Consider the following 12279-nt stretch of genomic DNA (forward strand, 5'->3'; position numbering starts at 1 on the left):
GACTTGGCCCTGACTGCCAGTGTATGCTTCGCTTGCCCCGCGCGTGAGCCCTCTGTGCCCGGTGAGCTTGGGACGCCCAGTCTCTCTGAAGCTCTGTGTTCTCACGCTCTCTTGGTCCAGGCCCCGTGTCACCTGGGAAGTCCCCTCTGACCCTTGGCTGGGTCTGTCCTCTACTGAGCTCCTGTGATTTCCCCAGGCTTCTCTTTGTCTCAGAGTACCTGTCACTAGGTTATGTGTCTGGTTAGTAATTTGCCGCTTTACTACCCAGGGCACGCCTGGGGGGACGTCTCCCCTTCCAGGAAGCCCCGTGTGCCTTCTCCTGACACACAGCTTGACACAGAATGCTCTGTGCGTGTGTGCTGACAGTTTCTATCTAGGCTGTATTTTTCCACATTTGACAATATGTTGTGAGCGCATTGCTACCTGTTTATTAAGTTGTCAGAGGAATCAGCATCAGTGTTTCTGCGCTTTGAAATACTTCGTTTGCCGTGAGTGGTACTCAGGGAGAAAGGATTTCTCTGCTGCTAGGTTCCTGCAGTAAAGCAAACTGGAAAAAGTGGTACCAAGGAGACCGTGCTTTTATTTAACTCTGTAAACTTCCATGGGGAGAATACACTGTCTTTTTTTATTGATCATTGAAGATTATTTGTCCATGTTCCGTGTACTGGATCATAACTGTTCCCTGCGACGTTTCTTGAGATCAGTTAAACCTCTGCTTCTGCTGTGCTTTCTTTCCCAAATTCATCCTTTTTTTTTTTCCTAGTTAGGCTTTGTGTTATTCCCCTACACAGTCTTATATATTCATGTCAGAGGTATTAGTAATAATGCTCTGGAATCATATGCCTTTGAGTGTTTTTCCTTATTCCCAATTGTAATTTAGAGAAGAAAGACATTTCAGAAGTGAACATTGGCTTCACCGTGTCACCTCTGCCTCAGTTCCCTGTGCCCATGTGACATCTTCACTCGCCCAAGACTGTTGTAACCATGTTTTGAGTGTTGCACAAACATTAGGGCAACCACGTGCTCGCGGATTACTGTTGCTGAAAGATCAGCTCCCGTCCCTGACAGCCAAATAACTCAGAGACCGCGTCTCGGAGCTTAAGAGGCAGCTTTGTTACTTTCCTGGGCAAAGGGGACTCACAGCTAGTGCCTGCCAAACTGGGAACCCGTCTTGGCTGGGGCTTAGTGATTATATAGTGAACAAATTGGGGCATAAAAGGGGATGTTAATTAACCAAAGTCTCTGGTAAATCTTCCTCTGAAATCTTGGCATGTCTGTCCTGTGCCATGAGGCTGATCTCTATTGATCTCTATTGGATCAGACTCCTCAGGTGCCAGGAGGAACTTCAGAGCGTTCTGGCCATTCTCCTGAGATTATCATCCTGTGACTCCCTTCCTGGGGGAGTGACTCAAAATCCAGACATGACTGTAGATTTCAGTTACCAGAGTAAGGTAAACAGGGGCCTCGGTGGGCCTGGGGCTGGGAGCAGTGTCCCGGCAGTCAGACTTGCTGACCATCTGAAAGCAGATAGTAAGTGCAAGGCCAAGAATGAGTTAGCCTAAGCCTGGCCACTTTATTACTTCTCCTTCACTGCTTCTCAGCTGGCAAAGGAATCTCCCCTAGGCACCGCCTCTGAGAATGATCGGAACTGATAGATACTATTGTGCGTGAAATGACTGTTTTTCCAGTCATCCCAGTTTCTCTTCTTTATACCAGTGCTTTGCTCACAACCTGTCCACATGCATAGAAAAGAACAAGGGCAGTGGCTACTATAAAAAGTCAGGCCAAGTAGGGAGGGTGTAGCTCAGTGGTAGAGCACGTGCCTACCATGCACAGGATCCTGGGTTCAGTCCCCTGTACCTCTGTTATAAATAAATATCTAAATAGATAAATACCTAATTACCTCCCCTGCAAAAAAAAAAAAAAAGAAAAAAAGGCAGCTGAGAAGAGCCACAAAAAATCATAAGCTGTGTATTCAGCACAATGTTATATAATTTACATTGATTTCAAGGCTTTGGAGGAGGTCAGAGAATGGCACCCATGGCTGAGAGAGCAGAGGGCATCCTTGTCCACTGGCAAAGGTGACCCAGACTGTCCTCTGTGTACAAGAAAGAAGTTAAAAGTTCTATCTTGGGGGAGGGTATAGCTCAGGGGTAGAGCGTGTGCTTCGCACATGCGAGTTCCTGGGTAAGTTCTGTCACTTAACCAGACGTCGATCATTTCTACCTTTTTTTCTTTATTCCTGAAGTTCCGTGTTCCCCTCTGAGAACATTCTCCTCCAGCCTTGACTTCCTTCAGTAATGTCTCTTAGAGCAAACGTGCTGGCAGTGAATTCTTTTATTTTCCTTCTGTGAATACCCACGCTTTACCTTAACCACTGAAGGATGTTTTCCCTGGATGTAGAATTCCGAGTTGGGGCTTCTTTCGGCACTTGGAAGGTTTTGCTCCAGCGCTGTCATGGTTTCTGAGGAGGAACCCTTTGTTTCCCCTAGCGTCTGTGATGTGTGGATTACTGGTCCCCTACGCGGGTGGAGCGCATCATTTTGCTATGGTTGCTTTCAAGATTCTTTCTTAGTTTTTGGTTTTCATTGTCTTTTGTGTAACATGGGTTTGTTCTAGTTTTTTTTTTTTTTTTTTTTTTTTTGAGCTTATCTTGTTTGGGGCTCACTGAACTTCTTGAATCTATAAATTTTTGTCTTTGACCAAATTTGAGGGGTTTTTAGTCATTATTTCTTCAAATGTTTTGACAGTCACAGTATCTTTGTCTTCTTCAGGGATCCAGTGATGGGGGTTTTGCCCCACAGGTCCTCGTGACTGTGTGTGCTTCAGTCCTTTTTCCGTCTGTTCTTCAGGCTGAATAATCCCTGCCGATCCGTCTTCGAGTTCACGAGCACTTTTCTCTGTCATCTCTGCTCCGCTGCTGAGCCTCCCCGATACTCCCCCCACCCCAGACATTCTGTTTTTCAGTTCTGAAATGTCCGTTTGGCTCTTCCTTATGGTTTCTCCTCCTCTGCTGACAATTTATTTTCATTTCAGAAGCACTCACATTTACTTCATAGAGGAAGGTTACAACGGTTGCTTCAAATCATCGATTTCTGTTGGTTTTATTTGACACTGCCTCATGTATTTGGTCTGCATTGGACCTCTTGGATTTTCTCTGGTCCTGATGCACTCTGCTGGACTCCCCCACCCTCACTGCCCAGTCCTGCGTCGGGCAGTCCTGTACTTGACAATGCCATATCTGAGGTATGTCTTGGCTTCTCAGCTAGGCTATTAGATCTTTGTTGATTAGTTAGGACTAATGATTCATTTTAGACCGCCTCCTTCAACAGTGTCTTTGATCTTGCTGGACAATTTGAATTAAAGTGAAGGGAGTGGGCTCATTGACAGAAAAGTCACACGTCCAGCCCAGCCAGTGTGCTACTTTATTATTCTGTGATTATTATCTTGAATAACTCTCTTCATTGTAAGCACCTGTGGAATTTCAGGGAAGAGATGTGGTACACGTTCCATGTCGCCCTATATCTTCAGCCCAATTATAGTTGCAGGCAGCTCTCATAAGTATAATTCTGTACTTTGCAGAGACTCCATGGATACCCAGGCCAGTTGGAATTAACACATTAGAGTGTTGTCAATCACAGGAAGCTGAGACAAAGCATTTACTAACATGACTGATGTGCAAGGAATGGCCTGCCATTCATCTACCACGGTCACCTGCTTCATTAAGATACTGACAGCATTTAGCAAGGCCAGAAAATTGACTGATTGGTTGGTTGGTCAAGTGAGTCATTCCTTCCTTCGGCAGACATTTTTTGATCATTTATTATGTGTCTGGCATAGCAGAGGATGCTGTTGTAGTGTGGTTGAAGCTTCTGGGCAGAGCCGTGGGCGCCCACCAAGTGACCACCTTGTTGGGGAGAAGCTGTGGAAAGGCAGGTGTCCACTCTTTGTGCTGAGGCAGAGAAGAGAGGATGAGACTCCAGCAGAACCGGTCCAGGAAGCCACCAGGGAGGGAGGGTCTCAGGACCCATGTTTGCTAAAACAGCATCAATAGGAGTTCAGTAACTCTTAAGTTCAGTTACTTTAGTTCAGCAGTGTCAGTAAGCCACAATGTGCCACATATTTTATCCAAAATTGCCACAGAGGTAGGTACAACTATTTTTGTTATTTCACAGATCAAGAAATTGAAGCACAGAGAGCCTGAAAGCTTGCCCAAGTCCCCCGGCTAGTAAGTGGCTGATCGAGCTGGAAGCTCCAACTCTCAACCACGGCGTTCTCTCACTGATTCCTCTGCTGGTGGTCAGAGAGCCAGGGACATGGATAATGGTGAACACATACCCACAGAGTTTCAGGTAAGCCATACTTTTTTCTAAAGTCAGAAAATACAAATATTGTGTCCAAAGTCAAACACCTTATTATTTTAATCCAGGTGAATCTAATCCATGTTAAATTGAATTTGGATAAATGAATTTGATATAAATAGAAAAGGACTTGGGGGAAGGTATAGCTTAAGTGGTAGAGCGCATGTTTAGCATGTATGAGGCCCTGGGTTCAACCCCCAGTACTTCCTCTAAAAATAAATAAACCTAATTACCCCCCCCAACCAAAAAAAAAAAAAATCCTAAATGGAAAAGGATTAAAGATTAGAGAGGTATGATGGAAAATTCACAGGAAAATGTATTTAAGAGTCTAAGACCATCTGACATTAATATGTGGAGATTCTTATTAAAGGATCAGATGAAATTAATGAATTGTAATTATCATTGATTTTTAAAATTATGATAAAATACACATGACATAAAATTTACCTTGTTAACCATTTTTAGTACAAGATTCAGTGGTTTCAGGTTCAGTCACATCATTGTGTATCCAGTCACCAAAATTCTTTTCATCTAACAAAAGGGAAACTCTGTGCCCACTAAGCAGTAACTCCTCACTCTTTCCCCCCCGGCCCCTGGCAGCCACTGTTCTGCTCTCTGTCTCTGTGAATTTGACTGCTCTAGGCACGTCATTTGAGTGGAATCATAGCATATCTGTCTTTTTCAATTGGATTGCTGCAGGAAGATGGAGCATGAGCGCGTGGCCTTGGCCCTAGCCCCAGGCGGTCCCTGGGATGCAGCCTGTCGAGTGGGGGTCCTTGGCGTCGCACAGAAAAGAATTCAAGAGCGAGCCATAGCTGAGTGAAGGTAGATTTATCTCTCTATAGACAGAGTCCAGGCTGTCTCAAAAGGCAAGAACGAGAGGCACAAGGTGGCCCCGGAACATGCAGTCCTCGAGGAAAGAGAGACTGGCCGCCGGTCTGGGACTTGTTGGTTTTGATGGGCTCAGGAATTTCATGTGCTAATGAGTGGGAGGATTATTCCAACTGTACGTGGGCAGAGATTTCCAGGAATCGGGCCCCGCCTGCTTTCTGGCCTTTCAGGATCAGCCTGGAAACTGTCATGGCGCCTGTGGGTGTGCCATGAGGCTCAAGGTCCACTGGAAGTCACATCTTCCACCGTCTTGGTTCTAACCAGTGTACGTCCTATCTTCAGTTGCTGTGTCATCCCTTCAGTGGTGCTGCCCCTTCCCCTTCGCTCCTGTCTCAGGGTTCTGTCTCTTACCGTGATGTCCTCAGGTTTGTCCATATTGTAGCGGTGTCAGAATTTCCTTCCTTTTCAACGCTGAACAATAGTCCGTTGTATGTATACACAGCATTTGTTTAACCATTCATCTGTTGATGGACATTTGGGTTGCTTCCACCTTTTTTGGCTACGTGGATAGTGTTTGAATATAAGTGTGCGCTACTGTCAGTTCTTCTGGGCACATGCCCAGTTGTTGATTTTTTGGGGGGTGGGGCGAAGGTAATTAGGTATATTTATTTATTTATTTTTTAATGGAGGTACTGGGGATTGAACCACTGAGCTGTACCCTCCCTCGCCAGTTGTTGATCATTTTTAACCAATATTCTCCAAATACTTGTGAATCTCTCAGAAGATAAGCTGTATGTTGTAATAAAGAAGAATAGGTTATTTCTGCAAATTTTCTCAGGAAACAGAATCTCCCTTGGTTCACAAATTATATGAGCTAGCTTTCCATTTCCTTTTTTAACTTTTTTAAGAATTAAAGTATAGTAGTTGTACCGTATTGGCTTTCCATTTTCTCCTAGAAAAGTATAAGACTAGAAAGTAAGTGCCCTTCATTGAACCAACTGGTAGCTGTTACCGCGGGCCCGTAACTTTCGCCCCAGAGCACGTCAGAAGGCCATAAGCACCTTCCTGCTCTGGTGGGCGTCCCACCAGAGTGAAGACATTCAGCCGGAAGACATGCTGCCGCCTTGATTATCAATTCTTAGTTACACACAGGAGCACCATCCAGACTGCTGGTGGAGCACACCCCCTCAGGCCACAGGCCGGAAGCAGCGTGGCCACTGCCTGCCTTCGTTTGGGAATGAAGGGACCAGAAAAACCCTCTGCTATCCTGAAATTTCCATTTCTTTTCAATAAAAAGAATCAATTTGAAAGGAGAGACCACCTTCTTCTGCAGGTCTTAGGAGAGTAGGGGAATCTTTTTTTTCCCATTTCTTTCTTCAGGAAGAGGCTCGAGGTGATCACTGATCCTCGCACACGTTTATTTACCCTGTGAAGGAAAAGCCACGCTGGTCTAACAAGGTAACTCACAAGTCTAGGAATGTGAAGGAGAGGCTGGGCTGGGCTAGCAAGATAACTTACAAATCTAAGTATCGGAATACTGATCTGAGTTCTGCTGGACTAACTCTTGAATCTGAGTTAATTAGTGTTGGTTTGCTGTTCATGTTTTTTGCTAGCCAGCTGGATTTTCAAAGATATATATCTGGCTTTGGAATGTTGGTTTGCTGCCTCCCTGCCTCCACTTTTGTGGTAATGATGCTGCTAAAGCTGTTCCATGCCTATTGGCCAAATACCCCAAGCTTGTACTTTACCCTATAAAACCTCATATGCACATCTTGGAGGCGCTCAGAGCTTCGGAGCAGAAGCCCCTCTGAGCCCGCTGGCGTGATACATCTGAGTGCTCCAACCCTCCGAGTGGTGCTTGTTTCTTGGCTGGCCTGTCGTTTCCGTAACAACCCTGGAAAGGGCAGCCCCCGAGAGCCTGGCTTGGCAGACCGAGCTGGCTTGACCTCTGTTTGTCCCTTTCCCAGGGGCTCTGAGGTAACAAACATCCCCGCACAACCAAGCTTCTTTCGAAGCACTGCGGTGGCCCCAGGGCCAGGTGCCTTGTGAGACAGTAAATGCTTGTTCATTGTGCAAAGCGCCTGGTTGTTTGGATCAGCAAATAGCAAGGATCTACTCGTGCTGGCAGACTCGGGAGAGCTAGGTTTGGGAGCCACCGTTGTGGGCTGGAGTGGTCGGGAGTGGGGAACTTAGGAACGTGGGGAGATGGAGACACATGGCAGGCAGGGAGAGGTGCTCTATCTTCAGAACGTATTTTGCCTTCTTCCTTTGATGGGCCAGAGCTGTGTTACACAGCAAACAGCAGGCCTTTAGAGGGGCAGGAGGCACTGAGTGTGACAGACACAGCGTATACATCTTCCTTGGGAACGCCATGGAAGGTGGAGAGCTCCAGACCGCGTGTCTGCATGCTCAGGCCAGTCACGGTAGCTGTTCTCCTGCTCTCTGTACGTCCCCTGCTCGACCAGGGTCTGCCCCACCTACACCTGCTCACCTCACACCTTCCTACAGCTCGCCCCAGACCCCAGCTAGTGCCTGTTCTAATCAGAGGAGGGGGTGAGGGGTGTGCCCTTCTGCTGCTTTCCCTGGTAACAAATTGAGACGGCACGCAAGGGGGCAGGGCACAGCCATGCAAGGAATGCCACAGCAGTTAACATCAAAATAGTGAAGGATTCAACCCCTAGAAGGCCTTGAGATGAAGAGATTTAACTTCTAGCAGACCTTGAGCTTCATTATATGCCCACTGTAATATTAACATGGTGAATGATATGCAGCCCCGAGGCTAGCCGCAAAAGGTCAAAGGGTGGGAAATGGCCAGCTTTCTGGGAATCCCAGCCCCTTCCCCAGGCTACTTAGACTGGTCCTTATTAGCATATGAAGCCACCAAGCCCATAAAAACCAGCAACATGGCAGCTCGTGGCAGCCCTTTTCACTCCCTCCCCTTCGGAGAGGGCCCACACTCTGTCTGTGGAGTGTGTACCTTCTTTCACCTTAACCTGAGCACCCAACTCCCACAGCGCTTTCCTTGCCTTTCTCTTGCCTCACACTCTGTGCAGTGTGTGTCTCTCTAAATAAATCTACCTTAACCCGACCATGGCTCACACTTGAATTCTTTCCTGCGTGAAGCCAAGGACCCACACTTGGTGGGGCGCGTCCCAGAGGCTCAAGCAGGACCTGGGACTCGGCCCTCCTCACACCCCACATCCGTCTTCCTGTATCAAAATGAGGCAACCAGACATCAGTTCCCCCTATGACTGCTCACTGCCCCCCACCCCCAGGAGCCAAGACTGCGGCCCTGTGCTGCCCGGCTCCCTGTGGGGAGTTGCTCCAGGACCGAGCTTCAGACTTGTCGGCTCCTCCATCCACTAAGCTATGGGTGTCCCAGTGGGCCCAGTGGACTCGCAGGTGTCCTTATAAGAGGGAGGCAGGAGTCTGGAATTGTTTCATTGTCCGGCTCTCTCCCCTCTTTGCTGCTCAGCCCTGTGAACTTGAGCTGCCTGGGGCTCCCTGGACTCCAGCTCTGTCCCCTCAGCTCAGAGAGACCACGGGGCTCCCACCGGTCCCCCCTCGCTGTGCCAGGCTCTGGGACTTTCTCAGGGCGGGGCTGTAGGTCACTGCAGGCATCCCTTTGTTTGCTTCCCGTCTCTCTGGGGTGGCTGCCCTGTGCTGCCCGTTACCCAGTGTCTGAAAGCCACTGGTTCGTGTATTTCGTCTGTTTTTCCCAGTTGTAAGTCTGGTCTTACTCCGTCTTGTCGGGAAGTAGACGTCTTCCTTTTCTTCCCACAAACCATTTTTAATTGAGTGGCTGAGCTGTAAGTTATTTAGGAAGCCACTGTTGTTTGTGATTGCTGAAAGGCTTTCATCCTATTGTTTGACGTTTGGGCTGAGATTTAGTTTTTGTTTTTTTTTTTTTTTGCATAAGCAAGTCTGTGAGACTGGCGTGCAGCCACACCCTTGCGGCTTGCATGCTGATTTCCTTACACACGACTGGCTCACGGGGAAGCAGCACCGGAAACCAGTCCCATGCTGCCACCGTCCTCCGGAGAGATGGAACCAGCCTACACGCTGCCCACGTGTAACTCATTTGGATGCTGAGTCTTCCTCAAAATCACTTCTTCTCTTGCCTCTTTTATGTTATCTTCTTTGGTACGAACCTCCTCATGTTGGTGGGACCCTCCATCATTAAGAGTTCCAGAATTAAATAACACCTGACACTTTGAAAAGATTAATATTCAGACCATTCCATTAGTCTTGATTAATTTGGGCTCCTTCTGGATTTGGCACTCCCCAGACTCTGTTGCTTCTTGAAATTCTTCTCTTTAATTAACTCATTGCCACTCTTGGACCAAAATATTTATCTAGTTAAAAAAGAATACTAGTTTGCATTGATATTCCCTGTGTCAATCTTAGTGCTCACAGATACATTTTTTTAAGGTTTTCTTTTGGGGGGAGGGGGTTAGGTTTATTTATTTATTTTTAGAGGAGGTGCTGGGGATGGAACCCAGGACCCTGTGCGTGCTGAGCATGTGCTCTGCCACTTGAGCTCTACCCTCCCCGCTCAGAAATCATTTGAAACTCAGTTCTACTGTGGGTGGGGCCGCAGAAGTTTCTATCAACAGACAAAAAGTTACGCCCTGTCTGGTGAGGCATTGTTACCGGGCCAGGATTCCGCCTGGAACTCTGTTCCTTTGAGATGAGTTGTTCTTTCCAGGCTCCCGGGTCTGGGTGGGCCTGTTCCACCACCACCCAGACCTGCTCATTCAGTGGGAAGACACCAAGCTCAGACTCACGGCTGCACGTGCAGTGTCATCGTTCCTAGGTGGGAACTCATGTATTTAGTATCATCTATACACAGGTCTCGCTTAAAGGGAGCGAATTCATGAGAGAAGGAATTTTGTTTGTTTTCAACCATGGGGCCTCCAGCCTCCAGATCTGGTGTAAAATTTACAGCTGGAAGAGTGGAAGTTGCTTCAGGAAATCTTGTTTTTCTTTTTTCACCCGTAGGATTATCTCTAGAGACAGACACACAGTATAGATAATTGGGTAGGAAGATCCAAGCACGTCTGGTCAGATCAGAGCCCCATTGGGCCTTTTGACTCGAATGCTAGGCTTCCACCATGAACCGATTGGCTGTTCATACCAGGTAACAGTGGCCCACGTGCCCAGTGTTGCTGTGAGTCGTTCCTTCTAAAATGCTTACCTACTCTGTGTTCAGTCGGTTCTCTGTTCATCGTACGCACGTATTGAAGGATGTTAAATCACGTGGTGATAGAAGTCTAAGAGCGCGCTCAGTCCTTCTGTAGGTGGGAAGGTTAGAGCCAGAGGCGGGGAGGGGCTGGTCTGAGGACACGGCTGCCATGACTGGAGCCAGAGCAGGACCTCGTTCAAGTACACTGATCACTCAGCCAGTGACTTTCCTCAATTAAATAAGAAATAGGAGTGCTGCTCTGCATGAACGTGTGTGTGTGTGTGTGTGTGTGTGTGTGTGTGTGTGTGTGTGGACGGGCTGGGGAAGCAGGGAGAGGGAGGAGACATGTAGAAATTAGTCAAACAGTCTTTGTTATTTTTTTAGTACATTTAAAAAAAAATTGAAGTGTAGTCAGTTTACGGTATTGTATCAATTTCTGGTGCCCAGCATCATGTTTCAGTCATACGTATACATACATGTATTTGTTTTCATATTTTTTTCATTATAGGTTATTACAAGATATGGAATATAGTTAGTTCCCTGTGGTCTACAGTATAAACTTGCTGTTTATCTATTATGTATGTATATATTAGTATCTGCAAACCTCCAATCCCCAATTTATCCCATCCTTCCCCCTCACCGCCCCCGGTAACCATAAGTTTGTTTTCTGTGTCTGTGAGTCTGTTTCTGTTTTGTAAATAAGTTCATTTGTCTTTTTTACAATTTTAATTCCACATATAAGTGATCTCATATTGTATTTTTCTTTCTCTTTCTGGCTTACATCACTTAGAATGACCATCTCCAGGTCCATCCATGTTGCTACAAATGGCATTAAAACAGTCTTTGAAATATGAACTAGCGGAGTGAGACAGCATCATCGCCGTGGGTTTGGTTGATGGTCTAGACACCTGATTTCAAAATGAAACACACAAAAGAAAAACTCTGCACGTGTTCTTCAAAACCCTTGATAGTGAGGCCTAACCTCATAGTCATCACATTCCATTTCTGTGTGAAAATGTGTACTCAGAGCTGTGAAGGAATAAAAAAGTACACGTTTATAGCCCCTGAGCTCTCAGTAGGTGCTCTGGACCAAATGTCTGTGCCTCCCCAGACTCCTGTGTTGAAACCTGACCCCCGATGCAGTGGTCTTTGGAGGTTGGGCCTTCAGGGGGTGATTAGGTCGAGGATGCAGCCCTCGTGAAAGCTACAACAGGCCAAGACCAGGTCTGTCTGCGCCCAGAGCTTCATCTCCAGGGTGTGCACACAACAGGCGACCCACAGTTGCATGAGTGACCACGTGAGCGTCTGTCTTGGCCCCATCGCTCTTCAAGGGTGAAGCTCCTCCCCCTTCTGCCAAGCAAGGACATGGTGAGAAGATGGCTGTCTGACCAGGAGGCAAGTCCTCTGCAGACACCAGACCTGCCAGGTCTTGATGGGACTCCAGTCTCCAGGGCTGTGAGAAGTAAATGTCTGTCATGTAGCCGCGCAGCCCCCTCATCCTGGTGTGCACACCACTCCTCCGTCTAAAATTCCTTCCTGCCCCCTTGTCGAAGCCCCAGGGTTTTCACCCACTGAAGTATCGCCCCGGTACTTTCTCTGACGTGCCCTCCAGTCCCTGAATTCGCATCATGTCTACGAGGCTGTGAGGCTCTGGGGGGTGGAAGACGGTGCTTCGTGATGTCCTGGTCTCAGTTCCTCACGTGCCGTTTCGTCTGGGTCGTGAGTAGCGTTGTGTTTCTTTCCTGTTTTCCTTGATGCCTTGTGTTGTGCTGTGTACTGATTAGGACCTCGGTAAAAAGAAGGATAAGACGTTATTCATCTAGGAGAGCGTTTGCCCACTCATCCTGCTACAGAGACACTGCAGAGTCAGTGACATGGAACCCCACCCAGGGGACCCAGTTA

General features: G+C 47.3%; 1 long non-coding RNA gene across 6 annotated transcripts in view; it reads left to right on the forward strand.

Moving 5' to 3' along the window:
* Positions 1-11602, forward strand: part of LOC105099077 (uncharacterized) — a 14513-nt gene extending 2911 nt beyond the window's left edge. Inside the window, exons 2-6 of one of the 6 annotated variants that reach the window (XR_010376785.1) lie at positions 4176-4352; positions 5061-5186; positions 6573-6650; positions 10194-10332; positions 11168-11598. This is a non-coding gene — a long non-coding RNA (uncharacterized LOC105099077). The other 5 variants (XR_010376783.1, XR_010376787.1, XR_010376784.1 and 2 more) reach the window with 5 other exon arrangements.
* Positions 11603-12279: the final 677 nt, after the last annotated feature.

The sequence above is a fragment of the Camelus dromedarius genome, chromosome 19, assembly GCF_036321535.1.
Source record: "Camelus dromedarius isolate mCamDro1 chromosome 19, mCamDro1.pat, whole genome shotgun sequence".
NCBI lineage: Eukaryota > Metazoa > Chordata > Mammalia > Artiodactyla > Camelidae > Camelus > Camelus dromedarius.